Source organism: Callithrix jacchus, chromosome 17, assembly GCF_049354715.1.
Source record: "Callithrix jacchus isolate 240 chromosome 17, calJac240_pri, whole genome shotgun sequence".
NCBI lineage: Eukaryota > Metazoa > Chordata > Mammalia > Primates > Cebidae > Callithrix > Callithrix jacchus.
Genome location: NC_133518.1, coordinates 8060604 through 8075501, shown reverse-complemented (window position 1 = coordinate 8075501; position 14898 = coordinate 8060604). Strand labels below are relative to the sequence as shown.

Here is a 14898-nt window from a genome sequence, read left to right as displayed (position 1 = left end):
ATAAAGACAATCAAATCTTGTTATGCCCAAATCTAAAACATGACCCAACTAAGTGAACAGATGTGTTGCATGACCAAAGCCTCACCATGTTTTTCCTATTTATCATCTGTGTTTGGAGGATGTGCCTAGGATTGTGAGGTGGATTAAAGGTTTTGCCAATTGCACAAATAGCCTTTGAAACAGTCCTAAAACTGTTTTTATGGTTATAAAATTATATTTAGTCTACAAAAAATGTACTTAATTTTGGAGCTTAAATAATGAGCTTTTGATTTCAGGCGGTACCAATATGGACCCTTCATGGGCCTGTCAGCAGCTCCGGTGACGATTCCTGTTCCTGCCGGACGCCGAGGCCCAGCTGGACCATGAGGAAACCTCTACAGCTGTTGAGAAAAAGAGAAACCTCTTCCAAGACTTAATATCCATTCTGGATTCTGGATTTTGGCATCCATTGTTGTGACCTATTATGCTGACTTCTTTAAAACCCTTAAAGAAAGCTTTCACACTAGCAGCTGGTTTCTCTGTGGCAGTGCCTTGTTGCTTGTTAGTTTATCAATTGTGTTTTACTGCATAGTATACCTGGAGTGGTATCATGGAATTGGAGAATATGATGTCAAGCATCCAGCCCTGATTCCCATTACCACTGCTGCCTTTATTGCAGCAGGAATTTGCTTCAACATTTTTTTTATGGCATGTGTGGTCATTTTTCACTACATTGTTGTCGTTTACCCAGTTTATGGAGGTTGTAATATTTATCTCACTTTTTGGATGATTTCTGAAGAGACAGTGTCTTCTATGTGGCCCACACTCGCCTTGAACTTCTAGAATCAAGCGATCCTCCTGCCTCAACCTTCGAAGTAGTTGGGACTACGGGCCCATGCCACTGTGCCTGACTGTACATGTAAATTTGAAGTGAATGGTTAAACATCCAGCTAGCTGAAAGCATGGCAGAACCTAACAAAAAAGCTACACTGTGTTTTTGCAACTATGAAGTGGTTTCCTGGGAAAAATTGTGACTTTGTATAACTGTTATTGAAACCAGAATAAATTATATTTCATTTGCATATTCTTAAATTATTAAAAATTTTAGAAGTCAGTGATACAGAAATACTATTTTGCAATGTTAATCTGGTTGATTCTTTGGAGAAAGTGGTTTCATTATAGGTGCATAATGCACTGTTAATATTTTTAATAAATTGTTCACTCTTTCATTTGAGGGATTTAGACAAGGATGTTTAAAATGGCTGAATGTGTATAAGGAATTATGTGGTCATGTGCCTTTAACCAGCTTCAGTAATTGCTATAATCTCGTGTTTATGATAGTTTTGTTAGGTGACAGGACCAAATGAAAGCATTTTATGTTTTTGCATCACTTTAGATTTTATCATTGTGTAAATTATTGAGTTTTTAGAATTTCCTAATGTGAAGTTTTAATCATTTTAAGTATATATATTTTTTTATGTGCCATTTAAATAAAATATTTTTATAACTTAAAAAAATAAAAAATGAGCTTTCAAAATGCAAGCCATCTAGAAATATTCCGTTGAGTTTTCAAAATTTACACTTTGCTTTTTTTATTTTATTGTGGTAATTTTTTGTTCCTTTTTTCACTTTTCCCATATAATGAGAATGTGAAAACACAAGCACTTGTCTGTGTAAAATAGATCTAACATCCTGAGTTGAAAGTCTTCATGAAAGCAAAAATCAAAATATTGGAGTTATGTTGGTAGGATTTCCTCTTAGTCTGTTTTCTTTATCAGTGTTACTTGAAGAAAGCAGAGTAAGAGAGATCAGGCCTCCCATCAGCATTAAATACAAGGGGTTCAGGCTCTATTCAGGCCCCACTTAAGGGTTCATCACCAGTATTTGCAGCAGGTGCATTAGAATCTTGAAGATAAACATCAATTTGGTTCAACTGGCTCCAGGATACATCCTTACTAATATTTAATTTAAAAAATCCACATTCACTGGAAAGGATTGAAATTTCAGGAAAAAAATAAAGTACAAGTTCTCCAGATGCAGTGTTTACACTGTTACCATGTTTACAATGTTAGCTGGGAATTGCTAGTCTTTTTTCTTTATCTTTCTGGTTTCCCATTGGCTGTGGTATGTTTCTGTATTCCTGGTGGAGGGCAGTTTACGTTGTATGACTGATACTACCCTCATGACAAGGTAGGGAAGAGCAGAGAACATATACCCAACAATAAACTGCCTGAGTTCAACTGATTCTGCTACTTACCCAATGTGGTAATAGACAAGGAAGAAAGTCAACCTCCTCTAATTCTTGTTTCCTTACCTGTACACGTGGGGATATCATTCGATGCTTCCATCAAAGGCTGTGTTTTATAACAGTAGCAAAATTACCAGCTGCCTCCTCTCCACATGCTGGGTCTTGCTTGACTTAAAATAAACTGTGATGCAATAGGCGTTTCAGCAAACAATGAACAGACAACAGCCAAAGGGTTTGGGGTGTTTCTTTTGGGGTTCCTATAAATACAGTATTAGTCATCCTGCCTTCAAGCCTCTGTCAAAGGTGTGATTCTTCCTTTCTGGGACAGGAAGAGACTTCTGAGCTGGCTGTTATGCTGGTGATGGTAGTCCCTAGGTGTTCACCCACTGCCCACAGTCAAACTCTATAGGGAGGTCCTGAACTTAGACATTCTAGACTTACTGCTAATGAAACCCAAACTGTGGTCCTTGGTAACATTCACCTATAACTCTGATCATTTGAGAAAGGGTCAAAAGTGACATCCTGTCACAACTTATTTTCCTGATGCAGAAAACTGCAGGGCAGATTTATATTTTTCCTTTTAGCTTAATTCCCTAGTTGAAACATTAAAAAAGCAAGCAAGCCTCATTTTAAAATCTCCATACAAGGAGGCTTTAATCAAGAGATTCTGCAGTGAGTGTGTTTATTCCTCTCTTTGTGCCATTTATCTGTTGGAAATGGGATGTGCATATCTTGAAATTCACTTGCTGAATAGGGCCCATATGTTTACCCTGTGTGTTCTGCAAGAAAAATGCATGATATCAGAGAGTTCAAATAAGATGTATTTACTGTTAAATGAGATGACATATTCTCAGCAGTTCACATAGTGCCTGGTCCCTATTCAACTGATAAATAAAGATCCCACCCTCACTCCCTCTGTGCACCACAACAGAGCTACTGTTTTAAGGCCAAACATAGTGGGCTCTCAAGCTATCTGCTGTTCCTCCAAATTTAGTCTTTAAGGAGTACAAATTATTGAACAACTATTTTTCTTACCAGTTCTTTTTGAATTTGCTACTTCATATATGGAATATAGTTATCACATATACTATGCTGTAACTGCCAGAGCATAAATATTCTGGACATAACACTTGCTCCAAACCACCTTGTTCAGGCTGCTGTGCAGAGAAAATTTTAAAATCTATTTGATTTTAGACCAGGAACAAAGGTTCATTTAAAAATACCATGTGCTACTTGCCTCTGTTCCTAATACATTAATTCCCCCCCCCCAACCTCCCCACTGCCTGCTGCCTGGTTAAAGACTTCCTGTTTAATGATTTTATGTTTACTTCTGTGTGAGCTTATATTAATTATGTGGATCACCAGTCTCATCACCATGAAGAATGAAGAGATATTTGATTTCGCAGGGGATCCCCAAGACAGCCTCATTCCTGGACCTTCTTCCACCCAAAAGCAAAACCCAGTTTGTCATGAGACTTTCTTTGGACACCAGACTTTCTCCTTAAGGTAATTAAAGCCTGCAGGTCTTAGAAAGCTAGTTGACACAATTTAGCAGAACACTTTGAGTTTAGACAATGCTATACTTGAAATAAAATAAAGGGATTGACTTTTGGCTGCTTATTTGGAAAAGTCATTTGTTTGTTTCTCTGTGCTTTTGTTTTTTTCTTTGTGCCTGGTCAGTCCAGTTTCTGAATACCTGGCTACCTTCACTGTGGTTTGGTACCAAGTCTAGCTGTCTCAGAGAGGCTTGTCCTGACACCTTTGTACTTGCTGAGACCCATCAATGCTTCCCCTGGCTGTTCAAGGTAGAGTCTATTTCACTGGAAGCCTGTAGGCACCTCTGGGAGGCCTGGCCAGTGGTGACCTTAAGTCTCGTCTGTTTTACCCATGGGCTACTAGGCTGTGCAAAAACGACATTACTTAGAGAGAAGAAAAACTGATTCTAGTTTTATTCCAGTAACTATTCCAGATAGCCCTCTCTCTGACCAATGGCATAATTGCAAGAAATAATATTTTGAGAAGCAGATGATTAGTTAAATAAAATAGAATATATTTGAGAAATTCTTCAGGTCAGATTCAACAGAATTTATACATGTTAAAATAAACAGAAATACTCTCCTAAGTTCTCAGATCTAACAATCTGATTGATGAGTATAGATCATAGTAGTGGAAATATGCATAATAAACTCTTTGGGGGAAGGAGAGAGAAAATACAGTAACTTTATGATTTTTTTAAATCGAGTTAAAGACTCATCTGCTTGTTGATTGAAAAGAGTATGTGCACATCAAATGTTTAACAAAGGAGTATAACTGCTGAATGTACCTCCAGAATCAGTCTCTTCTCAAGGGTACTCATTATAAGTCAGCCATGGTGTGTTAAGGGTGCTGAGAGTTCTTGGAGAGGGAGACAGGACAAAAATTGAAGCTCATGCTCTGGACCAAGGGGATAGGCTGGAGAAACATACTAGATAAGACAACTCAAGGAGAGCAGTGCAGAAATTAAGGCACTGTGTCTGAAGGCTAGCAATTTGATGCTAATTGTGGGGATAGTTAGCACTGGATATTGATCTTCTATTTCACAAACCTTTGGAAGGTGCAGTATTCACAATTTTCTAAATAAGCTGAAAACTTGGATCTAGGAAAGATATCTACATTCACCCTAATGGCTTATAGTCTAGAAAGGAAAGACAAACATTAAAATAAATAAAAAATATTAAACTGCAATGTAATGGCAAATGGTAAGATGGCTCAGTGGGAATTTTGGAAGATGTATGCATTAAGAGGGAAGAGAAGAGGCTTTATAGAGAATGAAAAGTAAAATCTAATGGGATGTGGCCTTCATGAAATCAGCCAAGACATTTGTATATAAAAACTCTACTTACTAGAATATACCAATCTTAGATTAAGCAAATAAGGTGGCGTGAGGGGAACATGTTTTGTTATTCACAATAAAGTCTGTTCAAACACACCTGAGTTTATGCTAAAAAGAAGACTGGAGACTGAGAGTCTCTAGATAACTTAAGGATGGAGGATGGTCACTAAAAAGACCAAGATATGATTAGAAGATTGGAACTTTCAGTATCCCTTCCCTCCAGGGAGGAGAAGAGGCTAAAGATTGAACTGATTGCCAATAGCCAGTGATTTAATGAATCACATCCACATAATGGAACCTTTATAAAACCCCTAAACAATGACGTTTGGAGGGTTTCTGGGTTGGAGAATGCATCCGTGTACCAGGAGGGTGGTGCATCCCAACTCCATCGAGACACAAGGTTCTATGATTGGGACTCTTCTGGACCTCACGTTGTGTACCTCTTCACTGGCTGTTCACTTATATACTTTATCACAAACCAGTAATAGCAAGCAAAGTGTCCTTCTAGTTTATGTGAACCATTATAGCAAATGATTCCAATTGAGGAGGAGGGCGTGAGAGGCTCCAACTTGCAGCCAAGTTGGACTGGAGCTGTGGGTAACCTGGGGACCTACTACTTGTAATTGGTGTCTGAAGTAGAAGGCAGTCTTGTGGGGCTGAGCATTTAACCTGTGAAGTCTACACTACCTCTGAGTGGTTAGTGTGAAAACTGAGTTAAATTGTAGAACACTGGTGAGTGTCCACAAAGAATTGGAGAATTGCTTGGTGTGAAAACCAAAACCACCCATGCATTTGGTATCATAAGGGTTAGAAGTGACTTCTCTTTCAACTTGCAGCTTGGGGTAACATTGGCAAGGTAGGCTTACTAGTGAGTCCTTAGACCTGACTGGCATTGCCACAACTTGGGCAATAGCAGCTGTGATTTCATGACTAATGTCTTGCTGCTAATAGTAGTTTATGATATAAAATCTTGCTGCTTAAATCAGGTTCCCCAGACTAGCAGCACAGGCATCATGGAGATGTGTGCTAGAAATGCAGAATCTCAGGCCCCACCCCAGAGCCAAGATTTTTATCTTAACAGGAGCTGCACATCATTTGCCTGCATTCTAAAGTTGGAGAGTCACAACAGTAGTTCTTAGCCTTGACTTCACATTATAATTTGTTGGAGAGTCCCACATCACACCAATGAAGTTGGAATCTGCAGGAGTAGAACCTAGTATTAGCATTTTTTTAAAAAAATTGTACGTTAAGTTCTGGGGTACATGTGCAGATCTTGCAATATTTTTGCATATGTACACACATGCCATGGTGGTTTGCTGCCTCCATCTTCCCATCACTTAAATCAGGCATTTCTCCCAATGTTATCCCTCCCCAACCTCCCCACCACCTGCTGTCCCTCCCCTACCTCCCCACCCCCCACAGATCCCAGTGTGTGATGTTCCCCTCCCTGTGGCCTGTGTTCTCATTGTTCAGCACCCACCTATGAGTGAGAACATGCAGTGTTTGGTTTTCTGTTCTTATGTCAGTTTGCTGAGAATGATGGTTTCCAGATTCATCCATGTCCCTATGAAGAATATGAACTCATTATTCTTTATGGCTGCATAGTATTCCATGGTGTATATGTGCTGCATTTTCTTTATCCAGCCTCTCATTGATGGGCATTTGCATTGGTTCCAGGTCTTTGCAGTTATAAACAGTGCCACAATGAACATACATGTGCATGTGTCTTTATAATAGAATGCTTTATAATCCTTTGGGTATACACCCAGTAATGGGATTGCTGGGTCAAATGGTATTTCTATTTCTAGATCCGTGAGGAATCGCCACATTGTCTTCCATAATGGTTGAACTAATTTACACTCCCACCAACAGTGTAAAAGTAGATTAAATAGGTTTGTGAGAAAATATGTTTGAAATAGTCTTTAAATTATTTTTCTTAATAGAGTTGTGAAAAAATATGTTTGAAACAGTTCTTTAATTATTTTTCTAAAATAAGAGCCATTTCTTTAAATAAGTGTTAGAAGATTGAAACACATTTTTATTTTTTATAAGCTTCACAACATTTTCTTTTCCTCACTTAGGTATATTTCATTTATGAAGAGACTTAGGGTTACTTTTCTGTTAACCAAGACTGACTGAAAGCCAAAGAAATCATGTGTGTAATACTGATGAAAAGCTCTTTTATTATGAGTGTTATTGGTTCGGTAGAACTATTCAGATTGCCTGTTTAAGTTTATTTACTTATATTAATCTGAATTTCCACATTAACCTCACTTGAAAAAAATGTTTTATAGAATTTTGAAAATTCATTTTGTTTTTCTTAAATTTTTGTCTGGTTATTTGTAATGCTTTGGTCTAAAATGGCAATTTGGATTATAATTTTTGGTATTAATTTATCTTTCTGTCATATGAAGACTATTCATCACCAGGCTGATACTAGTTTATACATAATTCTACTTTTTCACCTACAAAATCCTAAAACCAGTGTATTTTTGTTCATGTTCTTTGTGACTAGCAAAAATACTTGCATGTAAAATGTTTGCATCTATCATTGGAATCTTAATTAAAGAATTTTCCTGACTCGGCATGGTGGCTCACACCTATAATTCTAGCACTTTGGGAGGTCGAGGAGAGTAGATCTCTTGAGCCCAAGAGTTAGAGACCAGATTGGGCAACATGGTGAAACCCTGTCTCTACAAAAATATTAGCCAGATGTGATGGCACAGTCCTGTAAGTCCCAGCTACTCGGGAGGCTCTGGTAGGATAATCACCTGAACCTGGGGACGTTGAGGCTGTAGTGAGCCATAATTGCACTGCTGCACTCCAGCCTGGGTGACAGAGTGAGACTCCATCTCAAAACAACAAAAAACTAAAACCCAACCAAACAAAACCCCCAACGTTTCTAACTATATTTCAGTAATAGAAGTTATTCTGTTTCTGTGTGATAGGAAATGTGACCTCCCTCTTGCTCAAACAATGAATAATCAATGCGCTTGAACTCTCCATTTAATTTATTGAGACAGGCTATCATCAAGGATTCTATAGCTGAAAATGCAATGCCATATAGATTGTTAAGTCCCACTCTGACAGAATCAATGAAAATAAATTGTGTTTGAAACTCTTCAAATACATTGTGTCAGTGATATCATTTTAGAGGATAAGAGGTGAGTAGCAGAGATCTCTCTGTAGACATGTGGCCAATGTCTAATACTCATTGAATATTAGAGGTCTGAATTTTACCCCATATTTTCTGTTTTTTGTTTCAACTGATACTTAACAAATGAAGCCATATTATCTCTCAGAAAAACACCTAAATAATCAAAAGGTATTTCCTTCAGGTAGCTTATTTTGATTGTTGACAATAAATTTTAGTAGTTTTGCTTTCTCTTATTGTCAATAAAAGCTTTTCCTTATTTATTATCCTTTTATTCATTCTCTCTCTCTCTCTCTCTCTCTCTCTCTCTCTCTCTTTCTCTCTCTCTCTCTTTCTGTCTCTCGGTTTTCTCTCTAATGGAGAACAGTGAAAGAAGTTAAGTTCTCTAGTGGAAGAGATCAAATTCTTTCTCATGTTAACTTTCATAACTTGAAAGTGATTTATTCATTCAGTATTTAGGAAGCACATCTTATAAGCCAGGTACTGTTTTTAATACTTAATATACTTAATACTTAATATATCAGTGAGACAGCAAAAAATCCTGTCTTCAAGGGCACTCACACTAATTAGAAAACAAAAGAGATGAAAATGCAATGATCATGGTAATAAAAAGTAAATTATCTGGCCTGGTGAAAAGAGATAAATATTGTGGGGAGTTGGGAGAAGAGCAATATAAAGAGAATTAATAGGGTGTGTGTGTGTGTGTGTGTGTGTGTGTGTGTTTAAGAGTCCCTTCAATTTTTAAAAATACTGGTCAGGGTAGGTTTCCTTGAGGTAGTGACATTTGAGCAAAATCTTCAAGGTACAAGGTGGATCATGCCTGGCATGTTCCAGGAACATCAGTGAGGCCAGTGTGACTGGAGTGTAATGAGATAGACAGGGTCATAGGAGATGAGTTGTCTTATCCTGAACAAAATGTGGAACAATGGCACAACTTTAAAGACAAGTGAGACTATAGTTTGAGACCAGCCTGGGCAAGGGGTCAAAAGAGAAGCAATAAGATTAGTTAGGAGTTTCTTATTCCAGGGAGATGATTGTAGTGGGTTGGACCAGGATACTTAACCACAGGGGTGGTAAGAGGTTATGAGATTGTAGATGGATTTTGAAGGTAGAACCAATAGGATTTCTTGATGTACAGAATGTGGGGTGTAAGATCAAGAGAAGAGTTTGGAAAAATCCCAGGCTTATTAAAATGTTCCTTTGTCTTTTCTGCTGAGAGCCTGAATCACCCCTACAGATGCTTCCTATGCTTTTAGGAAGTATTTCTACATCTTTAATACTTCTTATGGCTGTTTTCTAAAAAAATCTTCTATGTTTTCAAATTCTATTAAAATGTTCATCATAAATATGGGAAATTAGTTTTTATAAAGGTCTTACACAAGGGTAATCAAAGGGAAACTTGTTTCAATGTATAAAATTTTGGAAAGAGATAAACACCATGTTCTCTGACAGGTAACTGAAAAGAAGAAAAGGGACAGCTTTTGTTGAAAACTTCCATTTTTTTGTAGAAATGTCTCTGTGTCATTGAGTATCCTTAGAAACTATCTCAGGTAGCATTTTAATAGACATGGTGGATATCTGAGTTAGGGCCTTCCTCAGTGAGAAACCCTATGCCCAGGTCGTTCATTTGTGTCCAAGGTATGACTAGTTATATTAAAATTATAATGCAATATCTCATAGAAGTCATTTCCTAAATGTGTTTTCAGTCTCACATATGAGAGATGATGGTAGATTTCCAATTTTCTACCCATGACATATAATGATTCTAAGTTTTTATATTTGTTATCAAAAGTACAGTCAGTTTACTATGACACTTCTTTTGAAAACATGAATTTGTTTCAATGTGCATGACAAATTAGAAAATCATTTGAGTCAAACATGAATTTTGAATTTGCTTATCTACATTCCTTCTGCAAACCAAACCATGTAGAAATACACAAATCCCCAAACACATACACGTATTTCAAACATCTGCCAGAGAGCTTTATCCAAAATGTTATCTTTTTCTACTCTTTCACATTTGTGACCTTCTCTATTCTAAAAGGAAAAAACTCATTCAATATTCCAGACAAATAAAAGTGTTTTGGTTCAAATTGCCAAGGAGTTCCAGCAAAAGGGAAACACAATCTACATTCAGAGCTTAAATGAAAATTACCAAATCCTGCAAAAGATTTTTATTACAGCTCCTTTATGTTCCAGCAGTGGTTGGTGTAGCAGTGTTCAACATCACTACAATTCCCAAAGCCTTCTGCTGTTGGGAAAAGTTATAAGTGCTGTTAAGAAAGCCATCAAAGAATTTCCAGGAATGACAGAGAAGGAAAGGAAAAGGAAGGCTGCACATTGGATCAGAATTTCAATTTTAATGATACAGCATCTATTATATTATACATACATGCCTTGAAGGAGCTGCCTGGCAAAGACAGGGAAATATCCTTCAGGATTAAAGTCTGCTAGAGATGACTTAACTGTGGTGTCTGTACTAATGCTGGAAGCAAAAACAATAATCCACATCTATTCACATCTGCTGTGATGGCTTTCTGTCTGATTTCAGATTACCTTTCTTGCACAAATTCACAAAAACTCACCAGTTGTCAGCCTTCCCAGCCCACTTCCATGGCAAACCTTCAGTCTTTTTCAAGGTAAAATTCTACATGGATAACAGTCTTTATTCATTTCTTTTCTTTTTGAGATGGAGTCTCATACTGTCAGTTGGGTTAGAGTGCAGTGGTGTGATCTTGGCTCACTGCAACCTCCACCTCCCAGTTTCAAGAGATTCTTCTTGCCTCAGATTCCCCCAAGTAGCTGGAATTACAGGTGCCTGCCACCATGCCTGGCTAATTTATTGTATTTTTAGTAGAGATGGGGTTTTACTATTTTGGCCAGGCTGGTCTTGAACTCCTGACCCCGTGATTTCTCAGCTTCCCAAAGTGCTCGGATTATAAGTATGAACCACAGTGCCTGGCCTCTTTATGCATTTCTTAATCATTTAATGGGTATGAAAGTGTGATATTTTTTCTATTAGTTTTCTAATTTATTTTTTTCCTGTAAGACACTGATGAAGTTTTTGAGTGTTGTTCTGCAACTCCATTTTTGTTGCACAATTTTGCATAGAAACATATGTACAGTGTATAACAGCAGAGCTTGACAGTATGGAGGGAAATCTTCAAAGACATTGACTACGTTAACTGTGAAGCATGGACCCCGCAAATTGTTCTGTGGGCATGGTAGAGTATACTCTATCTTTCCTGAGTTATAAAATTATGAAATGATATGTAATTTTTATTAGTTACTTAGTTTTAAAATGTCACTTAATGAGGGAATAGAGTCTCAGAGAGACTGACTGGCTTGCCTGAGGCCACACAGCCAGATAGTGACAGATCTAGGATCAGAGTCTAGATTTTCTGACTCTTAGTCCAGTGCTCTTTCTTATTCAGGTTGATTTAAAACAGTGGTTCTCCCAGGCTTGTTCTTGAACCAGCAGCATCAGCATCACCCGCAATCTTTTTACAAATGGAGATTCAGTGGGGTGGGCCCAGCTTCCCTTTACGTGACTCGAATGCACACTAAGCCTTGAGAAATCATGGTTTAGGATACATGCTATCAGGATCTCAGTAACCCAGGAGACATAAAACAATAGAAAATGGACCTAGAACAATAGACCCTGTTTGAAAGGTACATTAGTCAGGTAATCTTCATCGATTTAAAAGGGGGTATTTAAAATTTTTAGGCAATTCTAAGTTCTTGGTTTTATCCATTGAAAGAAGAATATACAACACAAAACAAAAAGTAAGCTGATTCCAGTTGTCATCTGGAATGATAACTCCCATTAGGTAATATTCAGAGAGTAGAAAAAGTGAATTATCTTTTTCATGAACTTGCTTTCCAACAGTAAGTTATAAAAAGCCCCTATGTGTGAAAATTTGTGTGTGTGTGTGTGTGTGTGTGAGAGAGAGAGAGATGTTATAATTTTGGGAATGACAAATGTAGCAACCAAAGACATAGTTTAGTCAAACTGAATAGTTCACAGTCTACTGAGGATTAGAAAAAGATAATTCAAACAGCTGTGAATTGCTTTTCCTGGTTTCCCAACTAATAGCTGGAATATGAAATCATGTGAGCCAGGAAGATGGGGGTAATTTCCTCATATTCTTTACATCTCATGGAATTTTCAGGAGCTACTTTTAGTTTATGTGTATGAATGCTTTGGGCCAGTTCAGAACTTTTATTGGAGGATGTAGAAATGTTCGTATTAGTCAAAATTCACTTAGGAGGCTTTAAATCTCCCTCAGTTATGCAGAAGGATAAAAATACATCTTTCAGCCACAGTAAACTTTTCATTTGCCTTCCCAGAAGTAATAGGAGAGTGGCAGAGTTTGGATATTTATCCCGCCCAAATCTCATGTTGTAATGTAACTTTAGTTTGGAGGTCGGTCCTGGTGGGAGGTGTTCGAGCTTGGGGGGGGTGGATTTCTCATAGGGCTTGGTGCTGTCCTGGTGATAGTGATTTCCCATGAGATCTTGTTGTTTTAAAGTGTGTAGCACCTCCCCCACCCCTCTCTCTCTGTCACCTCCTGTCATCATGTGATGTGTCACTCCTGTTTTGCCTTCTGCCATGAGTAAAAACTTTGGATTTGCTGTAACAGGCTGGCATAAGGATGTGTTAAAATGAGCTAACAATTTAGTAGAGTAGACTAAAATAGACCAAAAGGATAATTTTAGTGTTGTGTGATAAGTACCAAAAGAAAAAATGTACTGGATGCTAAGGGAGTAGAAATAATAGAGGTTGGGGTTGAGGAGGGATGGGCACGGAGGACTTGATGATCTTCAGTGATCATCCAGGAAAAATGTGTAGGGAAGGGAATTCCAGAAAATTAACAGTTTGTGTAAAGGCATGAGAGAAAACGATGGGTTCCAATACTTGTTTAACAGGACTCAAAGGCATGGGTGCAACAGGAGGAAGTTATGGGAGAGAACACAGCAACTAACACTCAGTGAGGATCTTCCCATCAGAGGCATGTGAACAGAACAATTCCATCTTAAATAGGAGCTGGGTAAAATGAGGCTGAAACCTACTGGGCTGCATTTCAAGACAGTTAAGACTGGGAATAAGTATAAGACTTATCTGTCTTATTATTATTTTAAGACAGATAAGTCACAGACTGAGATAAGAGTGTTCATGCCCAGCCTTGAATTTCTGTTTGGCATCACAAAATTAATATTCCAGGCCAGGTGAGGTGGCTCACGCCTGTAATCCCAGCACTTTGGGAGGCTGAGGTGGGTGGATCACCTGAGGTCAGGAGTTTGAGACCAGCCTGGCCAACCTGATGAAACCCCAACTCTACTAAAAATATAAAAATTAGCCACATGTGGTGACATGCACCTGTAACCCCATCAACCCAGGAGGCTAAGGCAGGAGAATCACTTAAACTCAGGAGGTAGAGGCTTCAGTGAATTGAGATCATGCCACGGCACTCCAGCCTGGATGGCAGAGCAAGACTCTGTCTCAAAAAGAAAGCCAGGCACAGTGGCTCATACCTGTAATCCCAGCACTTTGGGAGGCCAAGGTGGGTGGATCACAAGGTGAAGAGATTGAGACAATCCTGGCCAATATGGTGAATCCCCATCTCTACTAAAAATACAAAAATTAGCTAGGTGTTTGGCATGCACTTGTAGTCCCAGCTACTTGGGAGGTTGAGGCAGAAGAATCACTTGAACCTGGGAGGTGGAGATAGCAGTTAGCTGAGACTGCACCACTGTGCTCCAGCCTGGCAAGGCTCCATCTCCAAAAAAAAAATTGTCTGGGCACTGTGGCTCACACCTGTAATCCTAGCACTTTGGGAGGCTGAGGTGGGTGGATGACTTGAGGTCAGTAGTTTAAGACCAGCCTGGCCATCATGGTGAAACCTCATCTTGTAAAAAGGAAAAAAAATTAATATTCCAAAACCAAACTCCCAACGTTCTTCCTTAGATAAGCTCCTTATACCATCTTCTTCATCTCAGTGGATGACAAATCCATCTTTCCAGTTGCTTAATCCAAAATCTATTTATTTACTTATTTTAGAGATGGAGTTTCACTATGTTGGCCTGGATGGTCTTGATCTTCTGACTTTGTGATCTGCGCCACCACAGCCTCCCAAAGTGCTGGGATTACAAGCATGAGCCACCACAACCAGCTTAGTCCAAAATCTGAAAGGCATCTTTGTCAACTATGCCTTCAAAATATACCTAGAATTCAGTGGCATCTTTCTTGTAATTTTAATTTTTTCATCTGCTTCTGTTTTCCACCACTGAGTGAGTGTTTAATCATCACATGAACAAAGGCTGGGTGAACCAGCAGAGTGTCAAAAAATGATTATGCTTTTTAAAAACATGCACTGATATTTTTTGTTACTGCCTATATCGCAGGAGAGCTGGGGTTGAGATGACCTGTGCCTCTTGCCAAAAGAGTAGGTTCACATTTGGCATGTGTGATAACCCAAGCTGCACTTGACCTTTTCTAAGTGCTAAAATAAAAAATCAAGTAGAGGATAGGGAGGGGGGCACATCATTAAGGAGGTGATATTTTATATCTGAAAGACACGGGAAATCAAACTAGGTAGATTTCTGGAGGAAGAACCAGAGAGACAAAATTGGTGGCAAGAACCC

The 14898-nt window shown here is 38.4% G+C and overlaps 1 pseudogene; it reads left to right on the top strand.

Moving 5' to 3' along the window:
* Positions 1 to 286: 286 nt before the first annotated feature.
* Positions 287 to 1364, top strand: LOC100392442 (transmembrane protein 128 pseudogene; annotated as a pseudogene).
* The last annotated feature ends 13534 nt before the right edge of the window (positions 1365 to 14898 follow it).